Source organism: Poecile atricapillus, chromosome 12 (genome assembly GCF_030490865.1).
Source record: "Poecile atricapillus isolate bPoeAtr1 chromosome 12, bPoeAtr1.hap1, whole genome shotgun sequence".
NCBI lineage: Eukaryota > Metazoa > Chordata > Aves > Passeriformes > Paridae > Poecile > Poecile atricapillus.
In genome coordinates, this window is record NC_081260.1 from 8,879,489 (window position 1) to 8,893,663 (window position 14,175).

Sequence of the window (14,175 nt, forward strand, 5' to 3'; positions counted from 1 at the left end):
GGGCTCCAGATACCCTGTGCAGCTTCCCTCCTATGGTTTTCAGTGCTATTGCAAAGCTGTTAATGAGCTTTATTACTTCTGCTAATTACTTCTGAAAGCTCAGAACAAACCCTAAGGAAGCTGTAATACTAAAAATTAAACAGAAAACTTCAGCATCTTACAAAAGGACAATTATTTACACAGGCACTGTCAACCTAAAACAAACTTGGCAAGCACTGATGTTTTCTGACCCTTGTGCCTGAAGGTATGGGTCATATACAGGCTTCATGTAAGTCCTGGTGGCATCAGATGCAGCATCAGTCTATAAAGCTACATGCCTGTTTCTAGGCACAATATACTTTCCCTTTTTTATTTTTTTCAACAGCTGTTTTTGTTCATCAACGGTATAAGCACCTCTGTGTTGATTACAGCTGTCACCAACACCTACTCTGAGGGCCAGAAGAAATCAATCCTGATTTCTGTCTGTGCTGGTTTTGCATTAAATGACATTTGGTGGGGAGGGAAGAAGCCACCCATGGGAATGATTTTTTCTGAGAGAAGCTGCCAAGAGCTTCCCCTGTGCTGTCCCCTAGCAAAAACCAGTAGCTGTCCAGCTCTGAAAACTGACAACCTATTGAACCATTTAGAAGCTGGGTCCGCCTCTGTGAGATTCACATTTTAAAGACAGGCAAGGCCAGGAAATCTCTCTTGGCTTCGGAAGAGGTACCTGGGTGCCGGTCGGAGCGGCCCTGCACGGCCAGGCTGGGCCAGCCCCAGGCGGCCCGGCCGGGATTTTCTGCTCGCTGAGGGGCGGTGAGCGGCTGCCGAGCCCCTCAGCGGGGAGTCCACCGGGCCCCGGCCTGGCGGGCGGCTGGGGCCCCTTCGCTGCGGGGCCAGGCCCCTTCTCGGCAGAGCCCGCCGCTCCTTTTTCCTGCAGCGCTGCCGGGCCGTGCCAGCCGGGGGCTGTATCGGCACCGAGAACAGCCATGTGCTCAGAGTGGCCTTGTGGTCAGCACTAAGGATGGCTCTGAGGCCAGGAGCGGCCAGGGGCCGGGAGTGGCCACCGCTGTCTCGTACCGGGAGCAGCCACCGGGACTGCATGGCCGGAATCGGTGCAACCAGAACAGCAGCGTGCGGCCGTGGCTGCCTCAGCACGGCTCGCAGTGAACTTTGTTTGTTCGGCCGCTTTTAGCCAGCCATGCTGCGCACAGAAGGACAAAAATGGCAGCAGCAGCTTTTCTTGTTTCCAGTGCTCCGCATGAAGAAAAGCGCTGAGTGAGCTGGCACGACTCGCACGGTGTCGGCAGAGACCCCGTGAGCAGCAGTGAGGCATGGAGAGCGATCTCCCCAATGCACAGCCTGGGTGAGAGCAACTTTTCAGTGCTGCAAAACTCTATAAAAACTGTTCCAGTTGATAAAACTTGAGAACAAATGAACACAGGAACAACAATTCTCTCCCAAATCAGGAAAAAGAGAAGTGTGATGACACATAAGGAAAAACAACATGGGACACTGCGGTCAGTAAAGAAGGAGTCAAATTCTAGTTGGGAAGGTTTTGAGGAGAAGCCTTGCTCTTGGGCTGAAATTCTCTTTCTATGGTGAAGATACATGTTTGATATATCAGACTTTTTTTTCCCCCCTGAGCAGCTGTGAGAACAGGGCTGAGGTGAAGCAGTGCCAGATAGCTGCCCAAATCTGCACTGCCCTTGGGAAGGGTGGGCTCCCCACTCCATCTTCTGCAGGGTGGCCCTCAGCACCTTCCCCAGGCTCGTGGTGGGGCCCATGCAGCCAGACAGCCCCTGGCCAGATGAAAAACAAGTAGATTTTTCTTGTGGGGGTTACACAGGGGCTACAGAAACATGCAGGAAGGGGTGGGGGCATGGGTCGAGTGAGACAGAGGAGCTGCCCTTTGGTGATATCACAAGCTCAAACAAGTAAACAGCCCTTGGCTGCCACCAGGGAGTGCCCCAAACATTAATGTACTCTCAACTTCATGGAGCTTCAGGTACCAAAGCAAATACCCGCCCATGCTGCTAACCCACTGCTGAGCCTGGAATACAGGGGAAGGAGAGGCACCAAGGGACAGCAGCCTGTGCCAGCAGTTGAGGTGATCAACTTTTGCACACTCAGATCTGCACAGACATTTAAGCACTCAAGCCCTCTTGAAATCGGATGCCATGGCAGAGTAGCAGTGGCATGGGATGACAGGGAGTCTGCTGGAACCACCTGGCGAGCTCACCTGCTGCCTTGTGCCAGGGATGTTCTATGCCTGACAACAAAGAGTTGTCTGAGGGAGCAAAACCAGCAGACAGCACCTCATCCAACACTGCCAAATGGGGAGTGCTGCCAGCACCCAGCAGCCAGCACCAGGGAGGGCATAGAATGATGGGAGGAGATGGGACCACCTCCTCCCTGGGTGCTTGCTCTTAACATCAGCTTCATTGTACCATCAAACTGCATCTGCATGCATCTCAACTCTCTGGGCTTCTTTTCTGTCCTCCATCTTCTAATGAAGAAGTGGCATCAGCTGCTGACATGACACCTGCATGGGTGGGGTTAAGGACCATCTTATGCACATCCTCTCACATTTGACATATCCAGTCCCATACTGTCTCCCCAGACTAATTTTCATTCTGAAACTTCCCCCAATATGTGCCTTTACCCACAAAATGTTGGCTCCAAAACTGTTTTGCTTATCCTACAATGCTGTGTGACAGTGCACAGGGTTTTTGAGCCACTTGCTACATGCCTGTGGATTGCAAGTGGACAGGAACAGGTTTGCTATTGCCAATACACAGGACTTGCCCTGTTCTGTGGCATAGACAAAGCAAGGATTTTGGTTCTGGTACACCTTTCAGCAGGATGCTCTTATCACTGAGCCAAATATCCTTTCCTCATTTTCCTGGCATTTGCCTGCAATCTGCTCTACCCCTCCTTTCCCCAGGGTGAGGGGATGCAGCACACTGGCATCACTGGGAGTCCAGCAGTGACAAGCCCTGGCCAGGCAAGTCATCAGAAGCAGCTTTTATCTTTCAGGGCCTCAGCAGCTCATACACCCTGGAGCAGAGGGTGCTTGCCCCCTCACAGTTCCCCTCCACAGGGCAGGCACTTATGCCTCTCTCCAGTGCCCACCCCAGCCCCACAGCAGAGCATGGTGGGTTTTACATCCTCAGTAGTTTTCTTTTTACCATTTACCAGTTACAAGGCTGCCTCTGCCTTTCTCTGTTATAAGACTGTCCCCATGTCTGCTGAAGGCATTGGTACCAGGCTAAGAGAGCCCCTGTGAGCCCCTGCAGTGGCTTGAGGCGAGGAGGGGCACCCAAGGGGGTGGCAGGGCCAGAGTGGCTGGGCTGTGGTGAGGAGGGATTTGTGTAAGCTGGTCAGAGCCAATAATATCTGACAATATTTAGTCTAGAGCTGCACATGCTGCCAAATTTACAGGAGAATGTGGATCAATTTAAGGGTGAAAGATTGTGCTCCCATGGCTGAGATTAAGTATATACTTCAATAGATACTGATTCCTGGAATTCAGCTTAGGCTCCTCAATCACACTATGAAAAGGTTCTATGCATTCAGACTATTACATCCAATCTATTACATTTATTTTGAGGCCTCCTGAAATTATTATTTTCTTGATGGAGGAGTGATAGAATGATTAGAAGTTTACAGTCCTACAAAGCTTTGTGGGTGCTAGAGAGAAAGGTGTATCAGAGAAACACGACTGCCATCAGACAAGAGCCAACAGCAATCTGGAACAATTTTCATCTGCCCTTCGTAAGTAAAACAGTTCGATGCCAAAAGAAAGAAAGGATTTGCAGTAGCATTGGCTGGCTGCCAGCACATTCCTTTGTGTAACAGAAGCTATCAGTGTTTTCATCTTGCTCCCGAATTTTTTGACTGGGAATTCCAGAGTCACATCTGAAAGAAAGAAGAGCAGCTTTGTTTCCATTTCAGTAGGGTTTCTGAAGGAAAGAGATTGGTGCTTCCACAATCTGATGTCTCTGCTTCTGCTGAATGAGTGGTGTGAGGTTTAGACGGCTGCTCTTACAGGTGAGCATTTGATCTACCTCAGCACTGTCAGACAAAACAAGCCACGAGGAAACCTATTCTGAGCTGAAAAATGGCTAGTGAACCAGGCAGAACAAAAGCTGAAAAGGTTTAGCTAAGGACCTTCATCACTTACCTTCTGCCTAAGGACCATGTTCTCATTTGTTTGTATATATTCAGTATTTGAGATCTAAATAATTTATTAGAGGACATACAAAGCTCAGTGAGGGAAATTGACCTGAAATGTAATTTGTCCTGTAGGTTTTGATTTTCTTCTGGTTTCAACAACAAAACACAGAACAACCAACAAACGTGAAATTCTTGACCAGCTATATTAATGCTTACTACTCCCCCATGAGGATAATCTTCATTTTACAGAATGAGGCAAAGGGGATGGCAGGGAGGAGCAGAAAGAAGGGTGGCTGTGTTGCTGGTTCTTTGCCTGCCTGGTGGCCTTGCAGTTGTGCTTCTGGCACAGGACATATGCTGGTCCCCAGGACTGCTGCAGGGGCTCTGGCACACAAAGAGTTTGAGAGTTCACTGATAGGGATGACTGCAAAAGGCTTGTCTATTTGGGTTTGCTGTCATCCCACAAAATCCCTCGGAGAGGGATAAGCCGATCCCAGCCAGACAAGGGTGTGGCATGACTTCTCTCCCACAGCTGTTTGAGGGCTGGGAGCTTCAGTGCACAGTGCTCCTCCTGCTAATCACTGTGGGCCCACAACTTAAGTCACCACCCTTGGGGCAAGAGAACTAGCAGAATCGCAGGATGATAGTCCCATGGGAGTCCCAGCACGTGAGACAAGTTTTCACAGCTTGTCTATTTTAAATAATAGTTTTAAAACATATTCCCGTGGAAAAAAGAAGTTAAGCGGAACTTCATAGCATTTCCTATTAAAAGCCCAAAAGAGGAAGTTAAAATTCATATGCAGTCAGGTTTCTAAGCAGCCGAATCTAAGCCCACTAAGACCATGTATGTTAACAGATGTTCCCTGCCTGCAAGAGTGGAAGGTGTTGGGGCTGCAGAGCGTGGTCCCTGCAAGAGGAACCTGTGCACTGGCGAGGAGTCAGAACCAGCTCCCAGCAAACATCCTCATGTCCAAAGAGGACATCGCTGGGAGCTCTTCGTGCCACTTCTTCCAGAGCAAAAGGCCAGTTGCATGCAGCACATGCTCCTCAGACTGCGAGACCCTTGCAGAACGGGTCACACCTTGGCAGCCTGCAGTGCTCAGTTATGACACTTGATTTACTCACTCACAGAAATCTGATGAAAAAGACCTCTTAAACCACTCAACTTGTCCCCTAGTTGGAGTTATGGTTTTGCTGTTTCAGTTGTGGCTGTTGGTCTGCAGCACCTATCAGCCCTGCATAATTAATCTCTCCCTGATGAGGCTGCCTGCTTGTTCCTTCCAGTTTGTCCCTGTGGAGCACTCTGGAAGCAGATGAGCTCACTGCCCATCACTTACTGATTTAATGCTTCTCTTGGATTTTGTCTCCCTTATTTTCCACTCAGCTCTCACAAATGTCTTCAGCAATGAGAGGCTGAAACTCATGGTTTATAACTGGGGCAGAAAAATCAATAAATACTCAATTTCAGAGAGCGATACTCCTCCCTTAGGCCCTTCCTCTGCCTCCACAGCCATGTAATTATATTTAATCTAGAGATTAGAATAAGATCTTTTTTGCAGTAATTTTTCTCCCTTTGTTTGGGTGTCTGGAAGTTCAGGGGCATTCTCGATTGTGCTGGAAAGGAATTCGCTCTCCCTTGCCCTGCCTGTTCATGCCCACTGCACCTCTGCTTTCTCAAGGCTAGGGCTCAGCTCTGGTGGGAAAAAGCTCTGAGTTTATCAGTGTTTCTGTACAAAACAACTTTCTACACAGACTGGCACAAATGGTCTGGCTCATCCTGTGTAAAGGGCTATCACACAATGAGCTCAGGACAGGCTACCAATGGATCTCCATCTGCTACGTTCTGACTGTAGCAGTTTTGGAATGACTCTCAAAGAACCTTGTTTCAAGGAAGTCAGCAGTCCCCTTGGAGGAGATGTGATGGGTGTGTAGTGCAAGGGGGAATACCTTCTTCCTTTCAAGGTGATACAGCTATGTTAATTGACTAAAAACACCAGTCTGAAAATTTCCTGCACTTTAAGTGCAATGAGAGCTTTGTAATAAAGCACCATAGAGAACATCCTGTAGAAGCAGAGAGGTGTTCTTTTTTTCTGTTTCTTTACATAAAGAAATCTGTGGTTTGCGAAGAAAAAATGACACACATTTTTAAAAAGTAGAAAAAAATCCCCCAGTCATACGTTGCCTGCTAACCTACACACATTCCCATTGCCTGCTCTACATCCTAATCCATAATATTTATGGTGCTTTACATAAACAAACATCAGCACATGAGTGAGTCACTGCTATTTAATATACATGAAGATTCTTTGTTACTATAGTGGGTTTGTTCAGGCATGGAGGGTAAAAGTCATAGGGACCCAAAAATGTTAAGCTCTTAAAATGTTTGCAGAAAACAAGAAAACAAATTCTAAAGGTAAAATCAATAATGAAACACCTTCATTTTGCAGAGGGAAAAAGGAGACAGACATTTGGAGGAAGCAATGTAATTTCATTTATGTTCCCTGTCCTTTAATAAGAGCAGTAATGAACTGTGCTCCTCACAGTCATTTTGATGAGATGTTTCCCCTGAGGACACTGGCAAAGTGGCACAGCATCCCTTTGCCCCTCATGCAGGTAGGAATTGCTTATGGGACTCTGCGGGCTGAAGGGGAGTAGCAGTGCTGTGCCCTCCTTGCTTTCCCCATAGCTCCTGGTAGGTGGGTGTCAAGGGACTCTCCCACTGAGAGAAAATGTGGGTGCTGTGGTCATGCTGCCCAGATGGGTCCCTGGAGCTTGCAGGAGAAGGTGCTGATAGAATATCTTATCCCACAAGATCTTGCTCTGGGGAAAAGTTCACTGTCTGATCTGAGCTACAACAAACACTGCCACAGCAGAAAACCACTATAGTTCCACCTCACCCAGGGGGCTGCAATATGTCAGATGGCTTCATAGCATCCTGTCCTGAGGTCTGTTGGGCAGGCAGGACCTCACTGTCACCCCAACACTTGACTGACCTCACCTGCTCACCACTGTCCTGAGCCTACGGACAAGGCTGATAAAGCCTTGCCTATGAAACACACAGCAGCAAAATACTTGAGAAGCAGTGGCAGGATGGCAATAATTTTCAATGTATTTCTTTAACAATGACAGCTTGCAGCAGGCATGAAGTCAATAAGCTGCTCTTCCCACTGCCAGCCCAGGGCATCACACCTCTATTCCTCCTCCTATTTTGACAGCAGTGGTGTTGAAAGCTTGGAGCTTTCCTTGTGAACAGCTGCGCTGCAAATATATGCAGGCTTCTTTGAGCTCATTTACAGAAAGTATAAGGATCAATCAATATGAAATTAGTGCTGACTGCCACCCCAGGGCAGGAGTCCAGCTGTGGCCTGAGGGCTGCACCTCCCAGGGAGAGGTTGTGGCCGAGGGGAGTTTGTCAGGAGCACCAAGGGACCAGGGCCAGCTGATGAACCTGACAGCACCTGTGAAGTGCCAGGAAAAAACACAGTTTGTATTAATAAAAAAATGAAGTAACTCTTTAGCTGCACTTGGATATGGTTCATTGGGCTAACAAGATGGTAAAGATGATCTCACTCACTTTCAGGAAACAACTGGAATTTTTGTGACTCAGCATCACTGTAAAGCTGTGCCCAAAGTGATCTGGAGAACTGATGTAAAATCAGGCAAAGGAAAAGAAAGCCAGCTGTGGTGTGGTATCTGCACGTCTGGGAACAGCCTTGGCCCCAGGATGGCCACCTTCTATCTGGGCTGCCAGCACTTCTAGTGGACCACCAGCTCTCATCAAAGAGGATGCCGAAATGGGTGAACAAAAGCCCTGGGTGGAGGGAAGCTGATTTTCGCCAGCTGACCTTGCCTGGGCAGGCAGATGGACCCTGTCCCACCTGTATCCCTGCATACTGCATCCTGTGCCACCAGACAGGGGGTACCAAAGTACTGGGGCACCAGGGTTGGACTTGACTCACACCATAAGCACCCTCATGAGCATCCTCATACCATCTGTTTCATTTTGTCTTCCTTTTTCACTTCTAGTGGGGATGTAAAACAGGTCATAGCTCAGAGCAGAGTTCCCAGCAGCGGAAGAGAGCGCTGCAGTGATTGTTGCAATTCAAGGACCTCCTCCCACCCAGAGCCCTCCTCTCCACCTGGACAATTTTCTTTCCCAAGTGCAGGCACTGTGAAACAGTAATTCCTTTAGGCTGCCCCTCATAGGACACTTTCTGACTACTGCTACAATTTTGCAAGCATTTAAGCTCCCTGACAGTGAAGACTTACAGGCAAGACTCTTTACATGAGAATGTTTACAGTCTCACCCACTAGACAAGAGTTTTAGTTCCATATTCCCTCACAGCATATTTATATGTAGCATTTAAAATTACACTGTTATCATCCTGAATGCAGTTTAAGTTTATGGAGTGCTTTTTTTCACATTTGAATCCTAAAGCACATGATAGTACATCATGGTTACAGCCTCCATAAGTTGTGATTTGTTCACCTGTCACAGGATACACCTGCCACTGAAGTTATATCGTGTTCCTAATAATCAGGCTGCTTTTCCTCACACCCACAGGGATGCACTTCCATCTGTGTGTTTAGTTTCAGCCAATCTGTAGTGTCACTTTTGCATCTGAAACCCTTTTTTAGCTGCATAAGGTGGCAGAGGTTGGTGGGCAGAGAACTGCTGGATTTCTCAGGATGCAGGACTGGGCTTTTTCCAGAAACAAGTTGAAAACAGAAAGGAAAAACTTAATGCACTGACACAGGTCTTCCTGGATTTAACCATTGAGTTTGTTTTCTGTAAAGAGAAAGAATGCTGTTGAAGCTTTAAGTTTCCTGGTAGGAATTCCTACTTTTACATAAAAAGCAATTGTGAAAAATTGTCTGGAAACTCTTAAGATCCCCCTGACTTGTTCACAATAAATTCTTTAATACTAACTTCAGTAATAAGATATAATCTTGAATAGAGGTATATTTTGGTTTCTTAGAATGGCTTTAATCCAAAAGCACATTCTTAAAAGATTTTTGGAAGACTCTGCATGGATCTTTGAGATCTTCATGAAAAATGGGTTGCTCCCAGGTTGTTTAAGAAACAACAGCTCTGAAATAAAAATGGCAGATATAAGCATCTGCTGAATAACTGATTCTAGCTAAGTCACAGGAGTCTTCAGTCACTTTTGGAAACAAGTACAGGAAAATGTATATACCAAAGGGACTGAAGTTTGGACAAATTTTGAGCAAATTTGCTAAACTAATAGCTTTTATGGAAGGCCTCCAAACCTGCTTCAACAAGGAAAGGAGTAGGGGCTAATCTTTCTTGTCCCTTGCAAACACAATATGAATACAGATGTGCAAAGTAGTTAAAGACTAGAAAAAAGTGCCTGGAGATTGTGCCCTGCCTCAGGCTATCTGGAGTCCCTCTCTGTTTTACTTGGAACTGGCAGTTTTCTCAGTACTCTTTACAAACAGAGCAAATTTTGCTGTTTCACCTTGTTAACGGAACATGTGGTGTGAGGTCAGCAACAGTCGCCAGCCTATCTACAACTGTCTGTGCTCACATGATGCTGCAGCTCCAGCATAAACAGGAAATTGGGCAAAGTGACTCTTTTAGTAGGGGACCACAACACCTTTTTTTTTTTTTTTGAAAAGTGTTCAACAACACACTGTCAGACCTAATGAAGAAAAGCAGAGTAGCCAGCAGGAGCAGAATAAAAGCTGCAGAAGTTTAGGCTGTAGCACTTTTGCCTGATCATAACAATGAGGTTCAGGAAATGCCCCCATGTTCAGTGTGCTGCTCAGCTGATCTGGGCACACATGGAATAAGGAGCTGTATCCTCCACATCTCCTTCGGGCCAAATCTGGGTGGTTCTTTTTTACATCCTTATTGACTTCACAGCTACACGCTGTAAAGACTTTGACCTTTGCACTTCATTTCACTCCTAAAATTGCCTGGAGAAAGGAAGTGTGCGGGAGGCAGGCAGAAAAACAGGGAGGAGGAGCACATGTGTGGGAGGACTTGCCACAGAGAACAGGTCACTTTTGTTGAAAATAAGAATCAACCTTTCTGCACATATGGACAAAGATAGAAAGAAAAATAGGAATAAGTGCAATCTCACAACAGCAGCTCAGAGCTCCTCTGGTTTTAGGCATGTGGAGGGGGGCACTGATTTAATTGCATGCTCCAAGGTATACAGACTCAGAGATCTCCTCTGGGATCTACATATTGGCTTGAAATCAGTCCTGTGGGAACCACCCAGCCTTTGCAGTGACATTTAAACTCCACTGATGTAAATGGCAAAGCTCCCATTTGCTCTGAGGGGGCCAGGTCCTCCTCTTAACAGGAAGCTTGGAAAAATTCAGATTCCCAAAAATGGAAACATGATATGAAGAAATTACGTGAATAAAGGAAATCTGCCTCTGAACTTATGAGGAGCATTTCTACCAACCACATCAGAAGATGAACTCTCCCTTCATGGGTCTAGCCTGGGTTTTGTGGGTTGCACACAGGCTGCCTTCAATTTATTTTTCTACAGCCAAAGAGCAAATATCTGCTGGTGAACTTCAGGCATGGTAAAAGCCTCTGTTAGGGGGAAGGCAGCCTGCCCCCATAGGTCTTACTCTGACCATACCTGGTGAAGGCAGGCACTGTGCAGCAAACACCCAGCTCTTACAGTAGCATGGGCAGAATCACAAGCCGGGTACCACCCAGCCGGTGGGCTGCTGTGGGAGCAGAGCTGGTGCACTGGTAGAGCTGTTGGAATGCAACCAGAAAACAAACAAATTATGGTTTGAAATAAAATGAAGTTTGGAAAGGTCTGTATTTGTCCCAAAAATGCGGTTCGAGCAATCAAGTCTCCGCAGCCTCCAACTGGAGGCAATGCTGTGTGATTCAGATGCTCAGCCAAAGCCATTCATCACTGGCCAGATTTCCTCAGTGAATATTTACAGAAAACAAACCAGATTATAATTTAAGAGTTATTTGTCAGACCTATTTAGTAAATATTATAATTGTATTTAAGAGTACATCAAGTATGTGGGCAAGGCACAAACCAAAACAGACAGTGGAATGTGCTGGATGAAATCTCTACATTGCATATATGCAAGTACTGTTTTTTTAAAGGGGTATGTTTAGGTGGCCCTTGCTTCCTTTAAACAGGTTGAATTGAACTTCAACAACCTCAACTGAAGGTGGCTGAAAGTGCTCAATAGCTGGTTTTACATCCATTTGTTAATTTCAAAGTACATTATTAGAAAATCAGTTATGCTATGGAATTTATCATTTCATTGCAGTTCTGCAGTTTTCACCTGTCTTCTCATTAACTAAATTGTGATGCTTAACCTTTAATTATTCTCTAGGCAATGTTACAGATCCACACCTGGGTTTACTTCTTTAAAAGCTGTCTCAAATTGGTCTCTGCTTTACACTTGACAGGAGGCAGAGCTAGTTTTTAAATATTTTTAGTCTTATTTTTTGTTCTCCTTAGTTTGTGTAAAAGTGGTCATCACTCACATGGTTCATAATATACAGCATCCACTGCCTGTCATTTTTTATTTTAAAATATATAAATGTTAGGAAACATATAAACAATGCTCCTTGTGCCAGGTTTTCTTTTTCTTGCTTAAGAATTCTCTCTGAGTTGTCAGTATTTTTTCTGTTGCTGCTGGGCCCTGTATGTCATCCAGGGAAAAAGGGTTTCAGGATGAAGGGTTTGTAGAAATAGCACCCTGTGAGCTCCATTTTCCTTTACATTTTAGGTGTGTTTCACAAAGTCAGCTGGTTAAAGTCAGCTCAAGTATCCAAGCATTGCTTGTGTAAACTTCCCGTGCTTAGGAGATAACTGCATGTTCCTCCACTCCACTCTGGGAAGGCAGTGCTGCCTGTGAAATTCTCCAGACCTGAACTTTTTTCTCAGTGCTCTGCCTACTTCATGCTGGCCCATGGAGCAGAATGCACCAGTGGAGCCGGGAATGAGCAGCAGAGCACAAACCCGTGGCTCTGGCAGAGACTTGGGACTGCGCCTGGCTCCTGAGCTGTGCTGCTCATACAATCAGAGAATACCCTGCACTGGAGGGGACTAACAAGGATTATCGAGTCCAGCTCCTGGCCCTGCACAGCACCATCCCCAAGAGTCACACCGTGTGCCTGAGAGCATTGTCCAAACATTGTCCAAAGTCTATCAGGCTTGGTGCTGTGACTGCCTCCCTAGAGAGCCTGTTACAGTGCCCAGCCCCCCTCTGGGTGAAGAAGCTTTTCCTGATATCCAACCTAAACCTGCCCTAACACAGCTTCATATTGTTCTTTGGTTCCCTTACTGGTCACCGGCCAGAAGATCAGTGTCTGCATCTTTTTTTCCCCTCATGAAGAAGCATCCTCATCATCAGCCCTTTTTCTTCTCACCTCCTGAGACGAGACTTTTGCAGTGCCATTGCAAATCACATGTAGGTTAAGCTTTTTCAGCCCCCTGTTACTGCTGCTACTTTTGCCTGGATGTAGATGCATGAATATGGCCAGGGCTGGCATATACTGTATAGCACTGCTATTGGAAAAACTCAGCATGGTAAATAAGGTCCTAAGAGCATATGTAAAGTTTATCTTCATTTCCATGACTTTTCAAACTTCCCTTGCTGAACCAAATGATGAAATCACAACATGTTCAGAAACATTAAATCATTTCCTCAACATCTGAATATATAACGGGCTGCAGAAGGAAAACAATTACTTCTGGCATGCTGCACACTTTAACACTCCAAATTCTGGTATCCCAGCATATTTACAGGCTTGCACTCTGATCACAGCAGCATTAAAACAACTATGGACCATGATTTATTTCATAGGAAATGCCCCAGACTTGCCAAACTCAGCTTTGCCTGGATATTGAGAATTTTAGATCACACAGTGCACATCCAAGCAGTACTTCAGGATGCCCCAAACCAGCTTCCTACTGCTGGCCTGTGGGCAGCAGATTGGTGCCACTCAGGAATGTGCCTAATGCAGTACTGGGTAGTGTTCTGCTGCCTCTGTGGTGTAGAAGGTCCAAATTCATTGTGGCACTAAAAGGGTGAGGTGTAATGCAAGGTTTGCCCTGCCTGGCTGTGTACCTTCCTCTGCCTCCCCACTGCCCGCTTTATCCTCTGTAACCTGAGCATCCCCACTCCGGCCATGGGGAAAGGGAAGGGCAAGAGTCAGGCTGCTCCTCACCAGCTGGCCGTGGTCCTCCCTGTGCTATGAAAGGCTAGCTTCCACATGAAATCCTGGGAGGGCTGCTGATGCCAGGGAGAGCAATGGGGTCTCCCCAAACAGAAAGGAGGTAAAGAGTGAAAAATAAAAGTGCTCATTTCTGCAGATGATGAAGATGCAGCTTGCAAGAGGACAGGCCAGCTTTCCTGAGCAGTTCCCTTCTCTTTGGGGTTATGTTCAGCCAGTTGACAGGGAATGGTAATGCAGATCTTTTTTACAAGTAGAGCAGAAATAAAACTCACTGCTAAACTCCACAAACTGTGGAACAATTTGGGACTAAAGACAGATTTCAGAAATTAAAGTTCAGCTTGATATATTGGGAACAACATACAATTAATGTGCTCAGCAATGTCTTAAATATCAGCAATGTGGGAGAAGGGTAATAGCTCCCTTTCTATCACTTTTCAACCTCTCAGCACACTAATCTGTGAAACACCAAAATCCAGATTCTTAGTAAAGTAAACTGGTTAACATGGTTGAAGGCAGTGGTGTTGTGCAGCCCATCTGGATCTATGTCTTTTTCAAACAGTGAAGCTATCAGAAGAGTATGTGCTTGTGGGATGGTGAAATAGGATCAATGTTACTGTTACAAAAGTGAGGACAACGAGCCAGTGGGATTTTTCCACCGGCATTTTCTAAACTACAACATTTATTTCTGCTTTTCTGCAACTCCTCTATCTCTTCTGCCTTCCCTATCCCTCTTTTTTTTGTGTGTGTGGTTTATACACTCTGAGCTACACCCAGAAAATGAGGTCACCAGGGAGCAGTAAGGATGTGGATGCAGGCTGTGA

At 46.2% G+C, this 14,175-nt stretch overlaps 1 protein-coding gene across 4 annotated transcripts in view; it reads right to left on the reverse strand.

Moving 5' to 3' along the window:
- Window positions 1-14,175, reverse strand: part of GAB3 (GRB2 associated binding protein 3) — a 79,305-nt gene that overhangs the window by 36,325 nt on the left and 28,805 nt on the right. The window lies entirely within an intron of this gene.